The 16,975-nt window shown below is 49.3% G+C and overlaps 1 protein-coding gene across 2 annotated transcripts in view; it reads right to left on the minus strand.

Annotated features, from left to right (window-relative positions):
- Positions 1-16,691, minus strand: part of LOC144942744 (SPRY domain-containing SOCS box protein 1-like) — a 53,829-nt gene extending 37,138 nt beyond the window's left edge. Inside the window, exon 1 of one of the 2 annotated variants that reach the window (XM_078869620.1) lies at positions 16,227-16,691. The gene's annotated coding sequence lies outside the window, so the exon portion shown is untranslated. The remainder of the gene's footprint in view (positions 1-16,226) is intronic. The other variant, XM_078869619.1, reaches the window with a different exon arrangement.
- Between the last annotated feature and the right edge of the window lie 284 nt (positions 16,692-16,975).

Consider the following 16,975-nt stretch of genomic DNA (forward strand, 5'->3'; position numbering starts at 1 on the left):
CATATCATCTGCATAGGTTTGGGTGCATAATCAATAGAGGCCATGGTCAAAAGTGTACATATATATTGGCACGGTCTAAAACCAGGAACATTACGCATGCTACAGGGGACAGGAGGTTGGCGGCGGTGTCTCACGTGGCCTGGATTATTGACGTTTGAAGCGAGGCCATGTTTCCGTGCACTCTTCTCATTCATCTTATCCTTTTCATCAAGTGCGGGAGGGGGGGGGACGATAGGCGCTCAACGTCAAGTGCATAAAGCCATCGACTGGGTTTTTTTTACGTAAGAATTTCCTCTACCGCCGGTGGCAACCCGAACACAACAGAGCCGCCCGCCAGCATCCCTGCACTCGTGTGCAAATAAAAAAAATAGCACCTTTGGAGTGTGATTAGGTAAAAAAAAAACCGCACACGATTGCACGCGCCGCAAACCAAGTGAAAATGCAGAATAAAACACCACGCGTCCCGAAAAGGTCAGTTGCGTGAGGAATTACACGGAATGTAATTTTCGTAGGGGAGTCAATATCGACGCGGAGTTGGAAAAACAAAAAAAAATAAAGGAAGTTGCCTATTAAGAGTTTGTTTTTATACCAAGAAACGCCTCTGCAGTCAGACGGGGAATTTCATTTCAGCCAGGTGAGGCGCTCATAGCGAAGCAGCTCCATTTACAAGGGGTCTTCAGACAGCAACAGTCGCGAGGACAAACCGCTCTTCCTTCCGATATATTCGGAAGCCACCTGGGAGCTATGCCACTTGTAAACCATCTAGAGATTGAACACATTTCCTTGCTTTGGTTTAGTCTGCGGTCCTCCCCCAGCATACCGCACCTCCGACTAGCGTGGTTCGCTATGTACGGTGCAAAATGAGTTCAACATACATTAGCAGGAGTGGGATTGTGCAAAAAAGAGAGCGAAATGAGTGGCTGCAGCAAATGAGCGGTCAATTTCGGACAGTCAAAAATCCCCGGCATAGCCTTCGGACTATTGTGGCAAGTGCTTTTAGTGGAGCACGTGCAAGGATCGGTACAGCACACGAGAGGGGGGGGGGGTGGCTAACACCACGCTAGACCTCCTTTGTCTTCCGCAAATGGCAAAGTTTTTACCACACCAGGTACTCATGGAAGAAGCAGAGCCGACCAAGAAGAGGCCCTGGACCGGTTCAAATAATCGTCACCTGGGTTGTTGGCCGTGAGTGGGAAATCAAACCCTCGGGGCCGCTGTGTCCGTATCGCAGTGGGCCAAAATCGCTAACAGGACGCACACACGGCATCCGGGCATTGCCACACACGGTGGCGTCATAACATATACAACAACGGGAGCCGTCCTCGGCTTGCCGTGTTGCGAATTTTAATTCAAGACCGCAGCCTTTGGGGATCCCCACCACGGGACTAGCCCCTTGTCGACACCCCCCACCCCCCATCATCACCAACCCACTCTCCTGCCCAGATCGTGCCCCCTGCTGCAACAACCCAAAAGGCCGCCTGGCAAGGGACCCATCGTCCAAGCGAGACTTTGTGGGAGGTCACTTCCTGTCTGCCCCAGACTCAAGGTCTTTATGGAGCTGCCTATGTCTGCCCGTCCTTCTCAAATCGTTTATACCCCCCTGCCCCTGTGATGCACGTCCAACTTGATTTTTTTTAACAGCATCGACCAATGATGCAGTTGCCTTTAGAGGTTTTATAAATGCGCTATTGTGATGTACTGCGGTTGTAAAGAAGGGACATTGGCCGCCACGTTATTATCTCGTGTCCCCTCCCCCCAACCCCTCAAATTACAAAAAGCCAGCGCGCGCGTTTGTCAGCAACACTGACCGACCGCCGGTCAACGCAATTTTCAGCCCGCAGCAGACGTACATCACCCGCTTGTTGCGAGCCAGCTCAGAAAATTCGATTACTCACTTCCTCGCATTTCTGGAATAAAAAAATGGGTGGTGGGGCCACCGAGAGAGAGGAGTCTGCCAGACTTCCTCTGGACGTCGCGGTGCCAGCAGCCTGAGTCACCTTGCACGCAGTCACCCCCCGCCCCACGCGCGCTTCCTTCCCGCAGAGGAGCGAACGAGCCCGCCCGCGTCCGTTATGGACATAGAAGCGAGGGCCCACGCCACCGCCACAAAGAACACGAAAAACCCAACGCTAACCCGCTGACCTATCACACGGCTTAGTCCCTTTCCCACCACCACCACCACTAGAAATCAAAGGCAAGCCCAGCTGTACCCCAGGCCCACATTTCCCACAACACGCGCGCGTGCGGGCGGGCGAGCAGACACAACAAGGACAGCGTGTACCACAATCCTGGCTCGGAAGACGATCCCAAGGAGGAAACCGAGCTCGCTGGTCTAGTCTCGTGGTGGTGCAGCTACTGGGCACCCATAACAACAACACGAGTCCGTGTTATTGCTGTTGGTTGTAGCGGGAGGGGGGGGTGTATGTTACACGTGAACACTGGGCAGGCCCGTCCACAAGCGTATAGCGGCAAAGAAATGTGTAGCCAGCCTGCGGCCGCTTGTTTACACAGCTGCTGGGTGGGGGCCTCCACTAGAGGGAGTTCTTTAGAACCCCTCTATGGAGGAGAGAGCTCTACTGGTGACATCAACTTTTTCACAATGTTCAGGAGGTCTTGGGAGGAGAAGGATCATCCATTATTGAATACCTGGTGTAATTAGACGCAGTTGTGGAGGCATGGTCGATTACAGCTATACTTTGCGCAGACGTGGCTGGAGGGAGACCAAATCGTCGGAGCCTCGTCTCTCCAAATCTCCACTTGGCCGCCGTGCTTTCTGTGCGTCAATTTATTCTGCACCGTATTAGCCCACCGCATAGCTACAGCGACTCCCTAATATCGGAAGGAAGAGCCGTTCCAGATGGCTGCAGAGAAGCACATCTGAAAGCGCGCGATGCGGTTGATCTTTTGTTCGATGGCGACTCTCATTAGAAAAATGCAAGAGTCCCCAGGATTTCATCATCACCATCATCCTCGGCCGAGACGGTTTCGAATGCTTCCGTCGTGCGCCATTGAAGTTCGATATAAAAACGAAAACAATCTCAAGTCTATATTTCGGAACGCATCGTTGACATGTCAACCACACGGTTAAAACTGCCGTCCAATTACAATTGTTTAATGGATTACACCGTTAGGCACCCTGTATAAATTTTTAAAATGTATAATAATAATAATGTTAAACGCAATTTTTCCCCACAGCCCACGTGGTGTAATAAAATTCTAACGTTTCTTCATTTTTTTCTCAATTGCATAATTGTTGCACGGAAAAAAAACAGTATAGATATATTTCAGGGGAAAACTAAAAAACAGATTAAACCCACTTCTTCCTACACAAGTGGCAACCCGCTGCGGAGTGTTCGGTCACCGCGCTGGGAGGGGAACAAAGCACAGCGTTGCTTATGCTTGCCTCACCACGTGGTTCTATAAACCCAACCGCCAGACGACAGACACAGCGTTTCCCCTCGCGCCGTTTATTCCGTGGCTTGTCACATTAATTACCCAAAATAAAATAAAAACGGGGAGTCGATAGGCGATGGTACCAAGGGAATCATCGATTGCACCCTCGCTTCAAGGCAGACCAGACCATCGCAGTGTTGTTTTTATTAATGCAGAGTGGAAGTCCGCGATAGAAATTAAACAAAAACCTGAGCAGCTTTCTCGCATTATGGGAAAAACGCATTTAGCAAACATTTTTTTGGGGGGGGGGGGGGGGGTTATCCAAGAGAGAACTGGACAAAAAAAAAGTTCAAGTCATAACAGAATTTCACAACAGACTGTTAAGCTCCGTCTGGCTTTAAGCGTTATTCTTGCAGTTTAACAGTAACGTTTACGGGGGGGGGGGGGGGGGGGTCGTGGCAAAACACGCCGCCGTGTGTTTTGGAACACGTGGAGAGTGTTTGCGCCACCGTGTCATCGGTCGGGAAGAAGAAAACGATCAGCCCTGCAAGCGAGGACACTGCACCCTGGCCAAGTACGCAGCTCACCATTCGTAGCGGCGGGCGGGCGGCAGGCATTTGGTGGCAACCATGTCCAACAAGCAGAAGCCAATTCAACGTCTCAAACATTACGAAAGTATTAAGTCCAGATAAAAATTCATCCGGCATTTTTTTGGTGAAAGAACGTAAAACTCCAGACTAGTTTTGACCTTCTGCATTGGTCTGCTGACGAGACCCACAAGGTCGAAAACAGGTCCGGGGGGGGGGGGTAGGAGATTGCTTTCCAAAACAAAAACGCAGTTGGGGAGTGCCATTGGTTGGGAAAGCAGTGAGAAATCATAACATTAATTTTATTTTACATGTGAAAGACAGAACGGAATTGTGCTTGTGCACGCTTTCACCCGGCGAATGGAGGTCACAGCAAGGACAGAAACAACTTTTCCATCACCACTACCATTGTCGTCATCGTCATCCAGCGGGGGCTCTGGCTGCGTCGTCGGCAAAGTCTCCAAATAAGGACCGAGCTCCCAAGTGGGCGCGCCAACGCCGCTCCCCCGCAGACGGCGGCGGTGGCAGCGGGGTCACGAGTCGGCCGACAAAAGACGGTGGCGATGATGCTGCTGCTGCCCCCCCCACCACACCACCACGGGATCGATTAAAACCGGGAGGGCTTTCTGTACAGGGTGACGCAAGCGATTTCCGACGAGGCATCGTTCCAAGATTGGCTTCTTCGTAGGGGAGGGCAATCTGCATTGTGTGGTTTACGTCATGCCCGCCATAGGGGACTGAAAACAAAATATGCAAATCGCTCAGCTGCGCGGCATGGCACGCACAGAGGCTGTCAAAAGAAACGGCAAGCGTAGCAGGAGCTCACGATTTCAGGCTGCGTTAAAAACAAGGTGTAAAAAAAAAGTGGTAAAAAGTGCAGCAGCTCTACAATTAGGAGAGCTCTAGTGGAGCAGGTATTTGGCCTACTCTTCCACGTCTTGGAAGAGGGTGCAAGTAACCATCCACACTTTAACCCCCCCCCACCTCCCTAAATACTCGACCTGCCGATGGAACTAACCTTTGTGTACACATTTGATACTTCGGTGTGGACAGAGGCGGCGGGGGAGATTTTAGGAGCTCGGAAAAATCGTTCGACTGCCCTGCCGGGAGATGGGCGTCGAACCGGGCGGCCACTGGGGTGGCAACTCCAGTGCGCCCGAACTGTTGCACCACAAGCGGCGTCTTTACCCTTGAAAAAAAATCGGCGAGGTTTAACACCGCCATGGCGGCGAGATGTTAACTACCTTGCCTGTTGTACAGGTTACGAGTTCGATCCCAACCAACCCCGACACCTGCTGTATATTTGGAGTTTGCACGGTTTCTTGCCCATTGGCCGCGTGGATTTCTTTCTTTTCGCCGGATCCTCCGGTTTATCCGTCCACATTTAAAAACCTGCCTTTAGAGTATTTGGCTGCTTGTAAATTTGCACACAAGCCACTTCATTGAGCCATCACATGTGGTAGCCAGGTCACGTCTGAAAATGATCTATATAGCTCAGTGGGCCTTACCAGGACTGGACGAGTGGATTTGTTTCACCATACTTTAGTACTCTGGTCAAAGCAGGTTGGTGCAGGAGGCTCCCAAGGACCCATTCTGACACAGGATGCCACCGACAGGGAATTGAACTCTGGTTGACAGACCTCGCAGCGCAGAAACCACTATCGGTTTGGGTTCCGAAAGTGTCACCAATTTATGTACAGCTTTTTACAAGAGTAAAAATTTGAAAAGAAAATAACGTTTAAATCCTAAAGATATATAGAAACGGTAGCACTGGACACGCTACCAACTTGCGCAAGCCAATCAATGCATCTGCTATCAAGTTTCAAACCGTATAACCCCCCACCCCACTTCATGATAGCGTCTGATAACACCGATAAGACCTTGGCACATTAAGCCCACGGAGGCAGACGCAGTGGGGTTCCCCGTTAAAAAAGTGCGTGGGAAGGTGCCGAGATCCCGTTCAATATCCTAAGACTTACAGGGCGAGAATTCCATATTTCTGGTGACATGCACGAGTCACTCGCGGGAAAAGCCACCTGCGATAAAAGGTGTACACAGTAACTGGAGCAAAAAAACAAGGCATTTGGGATTCCATTAGTTAAATGTTGTAAAGTTGAAAGCAGCAAACCGCTGCGCCTAAATGAACAAAGGATTCAAATTAGTGCACGTCACCCGCTATGGCACATGGACACGAACAATAAAAAGAGATGAAAATTACCAAAAGCATCGTGGCAAAATGATGCATGCTGGGAAGTAGACACGCCACATGGAGCCGCAAAACCAACATTATGCCACAAAGCAAGAATGTAAGTGGCTTTTGCGCAGTGCGTGGACGGCTGGGAACGGACGGCCGATGTTCACCGAAGGTGGGATGGCAGCCAAAAATCAGGCACCACGTCCGAGGACAAAAGTCAACGCTCGTGCGTCGCAGCGGGGAAAAACGGTGGCATAAGCAGGCGGTATGGGGGGGGGGGGGGGGCAGTCATCCAGCCGTGGATAGAACATGGCTGAAAAATGCCGAATAGCTAATTTCATTCGTGTTATTTATTTTAAACTCATTATGCATTCCATGAGCACGCCTTTATTTTGCAAAGGGCACCACGAAAATTTATTTAGCCGTCATCAAAAACAGCGAGGAGGAGGGGGGGGAAGACGGACGACGAGTGTTGTCGCGCGGTTATTCCGAGCGTGTGAAAACGGGAGGGGGGGGGTACATCACACACGCACACAAAACACACGCGCACACAAAACCACACCAGTTAACCGGTGACAAGCTCCGTCACCTCCCGGCGGAACGCCCGCGGCCAGGTGAACGCGGCCTCGCGCCACGGGCCCGGGCCCCCCCCCCCCACTCCCCCCACACAAACAAAATATGCCGCGTCATTTCGCCACGCGCAAAACGGAAAATAAATATAAGCAAGCAAATAAATCAAATAGAAACTTTTTTTGAAAAATAAAGCCCCGCGCAGCACACGCCTATTGCGTAGTGCAATCCCCTGCAGATGCCAAATACAAGCCGCCCCTGGGATGGGCTCTTCTCGCTCTCCATATCACCCCGGAAAGCCACTTTTAAAACGTCAACAAGAACCCCCCACCCCCGCTCCCATCGACTTTTCAGGCTGCGAGGGGCAAGTGCCGTTAGCGAGCACTTACCAAGGCCGGCACGGTACACGCACAAAAAGGAATAGACCCGTAACATACCACGGGGCTACAATCTCAGTTGCAAATGGTAGCATTGTGCAGAATGCCACTGGAAGACCCATCTCTTGCCCCCCATCACAGACACGGGAGGTGGTATGGCTATCACCATCAGCCATGATGACTCCACTGCTAGATGAAGGCATTGCCAACCCTTAAAAATCGCTTGCCCCACCACTTTCCGCCCCACCCCCAATTACCCCCCCCCCCCCCTTCCCCACCGCATCTGCCACCGTTGTTGGTTGCGAGCGGGAATCAAAATTCTGATTTTCGGGTTGGTGGCACAGCCGGCACTTGCGTACGCACATTTTCCACCTGCGTTACGCAAGCCGTGTTATACAACAAACAGGGCTCGGCAATCTGCATGCAGATTTATTTCAAAATTGAGAGATTGCCAAAGGGGGGGGGGGGGGGAGAAATCCATTACTTCATGCACCAGTTGTTGCATCAAGCCAAACAACTGCCGACTGATCGTTTACTAAAAATGTACAATATTTATACCCGCGTTTACGCACACTGCACCGTGCCCACAATGCACCGCAAAGCTCAAGGTTTTTGTTGGGGCAGTGACCTTTTCTTCAGCGCTGCTCTCGATCAAAGTGTTCAAGTCGGGCAAGTTAATTGTTGCACGGACGATCTCGTTCAGCCAGTTGCCCGGCTATTTTTTTGTTTACAATGGAAATCATCCGTTGTGCACGAGCACGGCCACAACAATAAACTCCATCAACAAAAACAATGATAAATCACATGATGAAAGGGGGGGGGGGCACACAGCTTACCCTTGGCATATGTGCTTGCAAACCCTGATGGTTCCCATTATCCCTACGCGCCCGAACTGACCGGAGGGAGACAGACCTCACCCTCGTTATGATTCTATTACAAGAGCACTTTTCAGACACGAGTAAAATCACCCGATTAAAACAAACTTGACCTGGTTACAGTGGAGGACCGTCATCCAGTTTGGTGGGACGAGTCTAGTTTTGACCATGCGAATAAAAGGAGGGGGAAAAGTCGAGTGGAATAAAACATCGATATATATATAAAAAAATATATCAATCCCAAGCACGAAACTTGATTCGGATCTTTCGTGACTGCAGGAATTACTCTTTGGTTAATTCGGTAAAGGTCACGTAGAAACGTACGACTTTACCGAAAGAACCAAAGAGTAATCCCAAGCACCCCTCCGAATCCATGAAGAATATCACGCAACGATTTAACAATTATAGAATCCAACCACCAGCAGATGAGGCCCCCCCCCACACCCCCCAGTTCTGCTATCACCTTGCCACCGATGGAGAGCCGTGAGAAAGGAATTCAACAGCTCGGCTTGCCGGGCACAAACGCGCAGTGCACGGAAAACTACCCCGATCCAAACGCTGGAAAGTTTTTTTTTGTGGTTGTTGTTTTACTCTAACCAAGCAAACGTTACATCAGCTGTAGCATGTTGCAACATCTACACTTTACCGGTGCCCTCAGACTTGCATCACCGCTCACGGTTGCGGAGCGCGGTAGGGGAGGCGCAGTGTTTATGCCCCTCCCCAGCTTCTGACCCCCCCCGCCCAATCCCTTTGCACATCTCGCTAGCCACAAAATCCACAACGCAAATGTGGGAAGCGCAGATTAAACGCCAAATGAAACCACGTCAGGAACGCTCGCGATGACAACGGCAGACGTGAAGACGATTTACTGTGCTTCGCCACACTGGAGACAAACACTTTTTAATCTAGATTGAAAACTACATTTCTTGGCAACTACTTTTAGCGTTTAGTTTGTGGTCCTAACCCCTGCACCTCCGATGAGCATGGTTGGATACGTACGGTGCGAAAGAAGTTCAGCATGCATACACCCGCAAAAGCTTCCTCTCATCCAGTTATGTTCCATACCTCGACGCTTCTGTATTACACCTTGCAGTTGTGTTTTTAATTTTGTTGCATTTAAAGTTAGTTGGCGTGCATTCATTAAAAAAAAAGTCTGGCACAGCACACGAGGAGAGGAGGTGGGTATTGGAGCCAACGCCAAGCCCAGTCACTCCCCCCCCCTCCATCGCCAATGTTGATAACAACAACAGATGCTCAGTTTAGCCAGCGTCAAACTTAGGGGAAGCCCAGGTCAGGTTCGTCAACCATCTGTCACACAGCTGCAGTAGCAGCTGCTGCCATTTTGGCACCATGTGGCTCCGATGTTGCAAGTGGCACTTGTGCCAGGCTAGGTGCACTTTGGGGAGTTCCATGTCCATGGACACCAGGCTCCAAAAAATAAAAATGTTTGTTTATTAGGTACCATATTTCATTTAACTATACTTCACTATATTGGTGGCCAACGGAGGTTGAAAAGGGGGACCAGGCCCAAGCCACCACTGATGTCGCTTGCAGCTGGGGATCATTGACCACGGATGAAATATAATCAACATTTCTTTAATCAAAATCACAACCGTGGATGGCAGTTTACTAAAAATTGTAAATGTATATTTTAACCGGTTTTTAGTCTAGGATGGGAGAATTATCTTTTTGCAACCCTGGACACGAGGAGGTTTTGGCATAATACAGGGTGCTTACATTTTTATAAAAACACATTTGGAACTATCGTTTTTAAATGGAAAAATAATGGATAAATCACTGTAACATGATGACAATGTATGTTAATAGCTTCAAAAAGTCAACGAGTCTCCACTGGTTCACCATCATTGTCAACGTGCGCCTGGAATCTTCTCCAGGTGGTCTCCAGACCACGGGAGGGCGCATGTCTTGGTGGTATTGTTGCAATTAAACGTTCTTTTTAAGCACCCTGTACCGCCAAATTACTTTCCTACTTCAGCAGGAAAAGCAGGGGGGCAGTAGGGGAGGGGGGGGGTGAATCTTTAAACAGATTAACAAGCTAACAATCGTCCAGAGACAAACGAAATAACAACATGCGTACGGAACGAGACAATGTTGCACGGTTGGGCACGAAGCAACATCTGAAGAATTGGCAGCACACCAGGATATTAAATGCTTGGTTGGAGATGGTCAAAAGAGCAATCATCACCGTCAGTACTTCAAGCAGAACGCACAGCCTTCATTATACAATGCTAATGACATGTCCATGCAACACCTGATTATGCCATTGCAGTCATCCTTGACGATTCATCATGCACGCGTTATAACGGTCGATGGAATTTCTTGAAAGCGTGGCTTTAGCCCCAAGGACAAGTGTGGGGGGGGGTGGAAAGACTGCAAGAAATCGGTGACGGCGGCGTCCCGACGTGAACTCGCGAAACTTTGAGGCCCTCCGTAGAAGGGCTATTTAATAAAAATAAGAAGCACCACCACGGTGGCTAGGAGACGTTAACTACCTCGCCTGCTAGACGAGGAGGTCGTGGAGTCTCATCCTAAACCTGGTTGTAATTGCGCGCCTTTTCCCCCTGCATTTTTTTTACCACGTCCTTCGGTTCCCCCTCCCCCCCCCTGCTTCTGAAAGTGAGAGAGCTCTGTGGGGGCCTTCCCCGGTAAAAAGTGATTTAGTTTAGAATAATAAAAAGGTTTAAAAGTTCGGAGCTTAAAGCCTTCACCACAGACCAAGAGGACCAAATATATGCGTACCCCCCCCAAACCCACACCGCTAATCCTTCCGCCATCGTCTGCCTCCCCGGTACTCAAACATTCCTGCTGTCCAGACGACTCTTAAATTTACCACTCGGTTCATTCCAAACGCAACAAAGAAGCTTTGGCAAAAAAAACTGAAGTTACTGTACCCGAGACTCTGCGCTAAATGCACCAGTCATCCGTGCCAATGGCTTCTTCAACAATAAACGCGTTTGCCATAAACATAAAAGTTAAATGTTGGACTTAAAGCTTTCGCGATGAGGAATTCAAATTCTTTGGGTCTTTTTGGTAAAGCCACGTAGATTGTTATTTTCTTTCAACCCATCTACGTGACTTTACCGAAAGACCCAAGGAGAATATAAAAGTTAAAATCGGCAAAAGAAATCCATAATTTTTTTTCTTGGCGAGAAACACTCGTCTGCAAATATATTACTTCACTCATGGGTAGCCCCCCCCCCACCATCTCGCCTGGTAATCAGGTCAGTCGGTTCGATCCCAACCCCAACGGCCGTGCAATGACGCTGGACACGTTCTTTTCTTCAGAGCATTTATTTCAGACACAACCCTTTCTCGGATCTTGATGCTTGAACTTCGGTCCTTCCTCTGTGAACGTGCCCTCCCCCACCCCCCTTGTTGCAGTCCCCTTTTTATATTTAAGACTCCCCCCCCCCCCGCCCTCTGGAAGCACCGCTCACCCCACTCCCTTCGGCCAATCCTCGTCCTCCTCCAACGGTTGTCAACCGTCGCCTCTGCAAGTCAACCCCTCGCTTCCCGCCCTCCACGTTCGAATCTCGTCTCCTGATCAATCGTCTTTGGAGGCCTCCCTGCACAAAATCGGAGGCCTTGGTCGACTCGGACCAGTCTATTCGCACATACGCTTGTCAGACAAGCGGCCCGTTGCCTCGGTCATTACATCTGTACGTTTAGGCGTTTGCATTTTTCTGTAGGTTCTCCGCTTCTCCCCTCCGCATTTAGAAAAAAAAAAGGCTTTTCAGAGTATTTGGCTGCAATAAATGTCCTCGTGATAAGCCACTTCATTGGAGTATATCATTTGCGGCCAGGTCTCTTCTTAAAAAAAGATATAGCTTAGTGGGCCTTACCTGGTAAAATAATGAGTTTAGAATCGTAGTTTAAAAGCAATTGCCAAAATTCTGTAGTAGGGTACTCCTTGCAACTGCTTGCTCATGCCACTGCTGGTTGAACAACCTCCAACCATAGGGAGAGCCGAAGGGAAATCTCTGCAGAAAGGTCTTGGGCCTACTCTTCAGCACTGGTCAGATGTCTCAGAAGGGAGGTAGAGTAGCCACACTTCAGCCCACCCACAACCTGCCATTTGACTTGCCATGGGTTTAACCATTCATACTATCGCTGGATGGAGAGGCGGTGAGTTGAGGAATCAGCTTTGTTTAAACTTGCCGTGCCGGGGAATGGAATCAAACCAAAGACCTCCAAAAGGCTGCAAGTTCAGCGTGACAAACCATTACACAACGGGCAGCATGCAAATATATTATGGCAGCCTCAAATTGCAACCTGGCACAATCTGCATTCAATTATAGGAGCGTTTCGCTCACCAATGCTTCGTTGTCAACGATTTAATTCCTCATACATTGGATAAGCTCACCAGGCAGAATTAACACCACAATATTACACGAGAAAATGTTTGATTCTCTTAACGATGGCGACAGTGGCAATGTAATAGAATTCTCCAATTTGCATAATTGCCTTCCTTTCACAGATATCAGGGTTCTGATTGCGTCACTACATTTCTACAATTCACGCTGTAATCGCTGCAAGAGATGGCGATATCTCTCGTGTGTCCCCTCCCCCCCACGTAAAACAGACTTTTGGGTCGAGTGCATGCATGTAGAACTTCTTTCACACACCCACCGTACGCATGTAGCCAACCGTGTTAAAAAATCGGGCGTGCAGATGTTGTAAGCCAGCGTGCCTGTCAAGGCCCGGCATTGTATTTGCAGCATCATGCCCGACTGCCTTTTATCCCCCCCTCCCACCCGCCCAAGTGGTGATAATTCGCAAACCATAACCAGGCACTGACCGTACCATGTTCAAGGTTGAGTTGACCCATCAAAGGGGTGGTCAAGAACAGGCACAAAAGTACCACTCTCGTGACCCGATGTTAGCCATGGTAGGAAATTGAACCGTTTCGTTTTAGGTGTAGTGTATCAACCCCACTATGCTAATTTCCCTCCCAATTTTTTGTTACAATGTTGTGAAAGTAAAAAAATGGTACCAGATTATTATTTGGGGCTTACATATCAGATAAAAAAAGGTATCAGTGTACAGACAAAATGGGAATTACACACATCAAAAACACCTATTTATACGTTATTGTCCAGGTGGAGGTGGTAGGTAGTTAGGTAGTAGGCCCAAAAAATAAACAAGCCAATGTTCGGGGGGGTCCAAGCAGCTGAAGGGGTGGCAAAAAAAAAAAGGATGCAAATGTTAGCACAACATTCTAATCGAAATAAACAACGATCTCATCAGCATAACGTTTTCTCCCTCGTTTTGCATCCTGTCTGCATCTACAATCTCCCCACATGTAGTTTAAATTCTCTTATCTAATTTACGGATCTATAACTACGTCTTGCTCTCGCCTGTCTTCAGGAGACACAGACAATGCCTTCATCCAATCCTGGCCCAAAAACAAAAATCAAATCATGCAGCTCGAAAAACGCAAGAACAAATCCCACGCGCAAGCCATCCATCAACGGTCACCGAATAATGAACAACAAGGCGATGCATTTACGGAATACGAGCACGTGGGTTAATTTGTCAGGGATCGCTCGCCGACGCGCAATTAATTCTGTGGGTTAAAAATATTTTTTTACCGCCCCGAATTGCGCTCATTTTTTTAAGCGTGGCCTTGAAAGCCATGGGGGGGGGGGGGGGGAGAATTATTGATGTGGGTTTGGTCCAATCGTAAAATACAATCAACTGCCCTCTCGCACAAACGGGAAAACCAGGAGGGTTCTATTTTGGAAGTAATGGAGAGAGAAACAACGATTTAATGCCATAGACATTTGTATTTGGGCAATGGTGAATCTTAAATACAAGGAACAAAGCACCGTTCAGAATTCAGATAGAAATACCAAGTTGCCATCAAAAACGGGAGATAAGCAACGCCTCATTTGCTCGTTCGAGCAGGCAATCAGACTTTTAAATAAAACCTCCTTGGTGGATGGTGGAGTCGCCTGCTTTAAAACTACACCACCACCATCTATACAGCAGTACAGACAAAAAAAATATCACGTTACACGACCTGCCACCTACTGGTGTGGACTCTACACTGCCGAGTAAACACGCGGAAGATCCAGCCTCGCGAAAACCACGGGCTTTCTCTGCCACAATCGCCGCACAGTTTGTCAAAGACTGCCACAGACAAAGACCTGCCCCCCCCCTCCCGAATTAAGTGGCATTTGTGGCTTCTGGCACTAATCCAACATAGTGTTGTGGCAAAGGGTGGGGGGGGGGTTAAGTTGGAACGCGCGGAGATCGGGACGAGGTTTGGCTCATCCTCAGCCACCGATGACTTTACGGAACAGTCACCCAGGTCAAATATTTGACACATCCTCTCCCTGCTCCACCACTGCCGCCTCCAGCCCCTTACCCCCCCCCACCGCCCTCGATTACAAATTAAACAGACACTACTACGAAAACGTACCCACAGGGAGATCTCCGCCGACGACCTCACGTTTAATCATCTAGCAGCGGATAGCACTCGCAAACTCGGAAATTAACCTTTACCCCATGGTCAGTGGATGGTAAAGCTAAACCTGTGTGCGTGTCTGTGTAAGCAGAGCAGTTAACCCTTCGCCCGGTAACCTCGGTTAACTTGCACGCACCAAAAACATAGAGGAGTTGATCATGCTTTCAAACAGCAGCAGCATTTCAAACCAAGAGCAGTGTGGGTTTTTCCGAGTCAAATGAAATTAGTGTGTCTCCAACCTCGCTTCATTCCCAGTACGATGCGATTCTACGTTACGTGCGTTCTCCGTTGTCAAGCTCTGTTGCGAGTGTGTTACCGTGTGTTGCGCGGCAGGATGTATTTGGCTGCTATAAAGTTTCCACGTGGTAAAGCCACTTGGTAGGAGCTTTCATTTGTGATGGCCAGGTCCGATTCTGGAGAGAGAAAAGGAGCTAGATAACTCACCTGGTACAATAAAAAAAATAGTTTTAGTATAGCAGGTGTGAAGGTTTTTCCTCTAGGCTGGGAGATTTTTTTCGGGCAGTGAACTGGGAAAAAAAACCCACCTATCTCCTAACTACCAAGCATGGGGAACAAAACGTCGGACATGGAGCCGAACAACAACGCAGGGGGAAGGAGGGGGTTTCAAGAAAATGAAGTTCCCAGCACGAAGAGATGCCGAACAAATCACGCAGGAAAAAAACACAATCGCAGTGCTGTGCAGCGCAAATCGTGCAAACCCGAGCAGTAAAAGAGAGTGTTCTTATAGTCAATGACACGGTGCCGACGACACACGAAAAGTGCATTTCAAAAACCGATAACCCCCTCCCCCCCAGGAACACCATGATAGCTAGCCACAATATCGTACTGAAAATCAGATCAAATAAAAGCGCTTTGTTGTATCAAGTGCTCACTTACATAAATTGACACTCGCAACGATAAACCAGGCGCCGGCGCTGTGTGTGTGTATGTGTTCCGCCAAATCCGGCAGCTCGGGCACAATGAAATCACAGGCCGTTGTACATTGGCAATTGAGGCCAGCATTACCCCCCCCCCGTCTCAATCATTGCAGCGGACTGGCAAGACGAAGCCACACACACGCGCGAGGGTTGGAACACAATGTTACTAATAACAACCCCAATAACAACAAACCAGAGGCTACGGAGTAAATATGGACCCACAAAAACCGCGGGTATTCGTGGCACAACAGGTTTAGTCACGTGTAAGATGCGACGTTTACGGGGGGGGGGGGGTCGTGAATAAGTGTCGAGAAAAACCAACTGGATTGCTACCGTTCAGCGTGGTACAAGTCGGGTGGATTTCAATGCAGTCCACCGCAAAACTTCTATAGTATTTCTTGGGCGTCAGAAATTAAAGGAAAAACGAAGCTCAGGTCAAGTCGCTGTTAACTTTGATAAAGGAGTCAGATGTCTCAGCCGGGGGCTAGCTCTGCTGGCGAAATGGAGATGCGAATATATGTCTGGCATTGGAGAAAATATTGTATTACCCGAGAAGCCGGATGCACACAAAGAGCGAAACCATCAAAATGTTAAACATTCAATTAGTAAAATGATGCTTACGCGATTTCCATCAATTCTGTTAAGTTTCACAAGACGTGGACTTTTCCTCATACCAATAATCACAACATGTCATAACCCTAGGATTAAGACTCCAGCAAAAAAGAAAAAACCTGAAACGATTTAAAAAAAAAAACCAACCAGAAAGAAAAACCTCCACAAGTAAATCGCAGTCGAACCTTACCTTGGCGATGCAGGAGGAGACGACGGCAGGTTTCTGGACTCGTGGTCGCACAACACAAAGTCTCGCGTGAAATCAGCAGCAGCAGCCCGCGCAAGAGGTTCGGCTTTCGTTAGCAGAAGTCTCTCAGACGGTCATCGCGAGGGAGACGCAAAGGAGGGTAGAGAGAGAGAGCGCCAACAGCGCAAAAATAAAAATCGCCCAGACGCTGCCGTTTAATTAAGGGAAGCCGGGCAAAGACCGCTTGCTTACGGAGGGGACAGGGCAGAGGAGGTGGTGGTGATGGGGCACAAAAATACTGGGGAGGCATAAATACAACGAGGGTACCCCCACCCCCCCAACCAACCAGATGACACGCGCGCCTAACGCGCCCGCGACTGCTCCGCACCCGGCGTCTGAACGCGCTCGGCCGACGCCGCACTGTGGCTTGCAAAGCCGTGCGAGCCCACCAGATAAGCCACGGTGAGACCACGCCTCTCCATTCATCCACCCCCCCCCCCGGTTCTTGCCTCCAACACGGCTCACCCCCCCTCCTCCTCGCCTCCCCTCCAACCCCGGCTTAGGCCGCGTGGCTCCCCCTACCGCCACTCTTCTAGAGCACTGCCCCATCCCACTTGTCCTGCTCCGCTCTCTCTCTCCCCTCCCTCCACTACCCTCCAACCATCCCACCACCCTCGTCCCCACCCCTATTTTCTCTCTCGCTCATGAAAAAAATAACATCCACAACCAGAGCCACAACATCCACAGCCTCG

Source organism: Lampetra fluviatilis, chromosome 28, assembly GCF_964198595.1.
Source record: "Lampetra fluviatilis chromosome 28, kcLamFluv1.1, whole genome shotgun sequence".
In the NCBI taxonomy this organism is placed as follows: Eukaryota; Metazoa; Chordata; class Hyperoartia; order Petromyzontiformes; family Petromyzontidae; genus Lampetra; species Lampetra fluviatilis.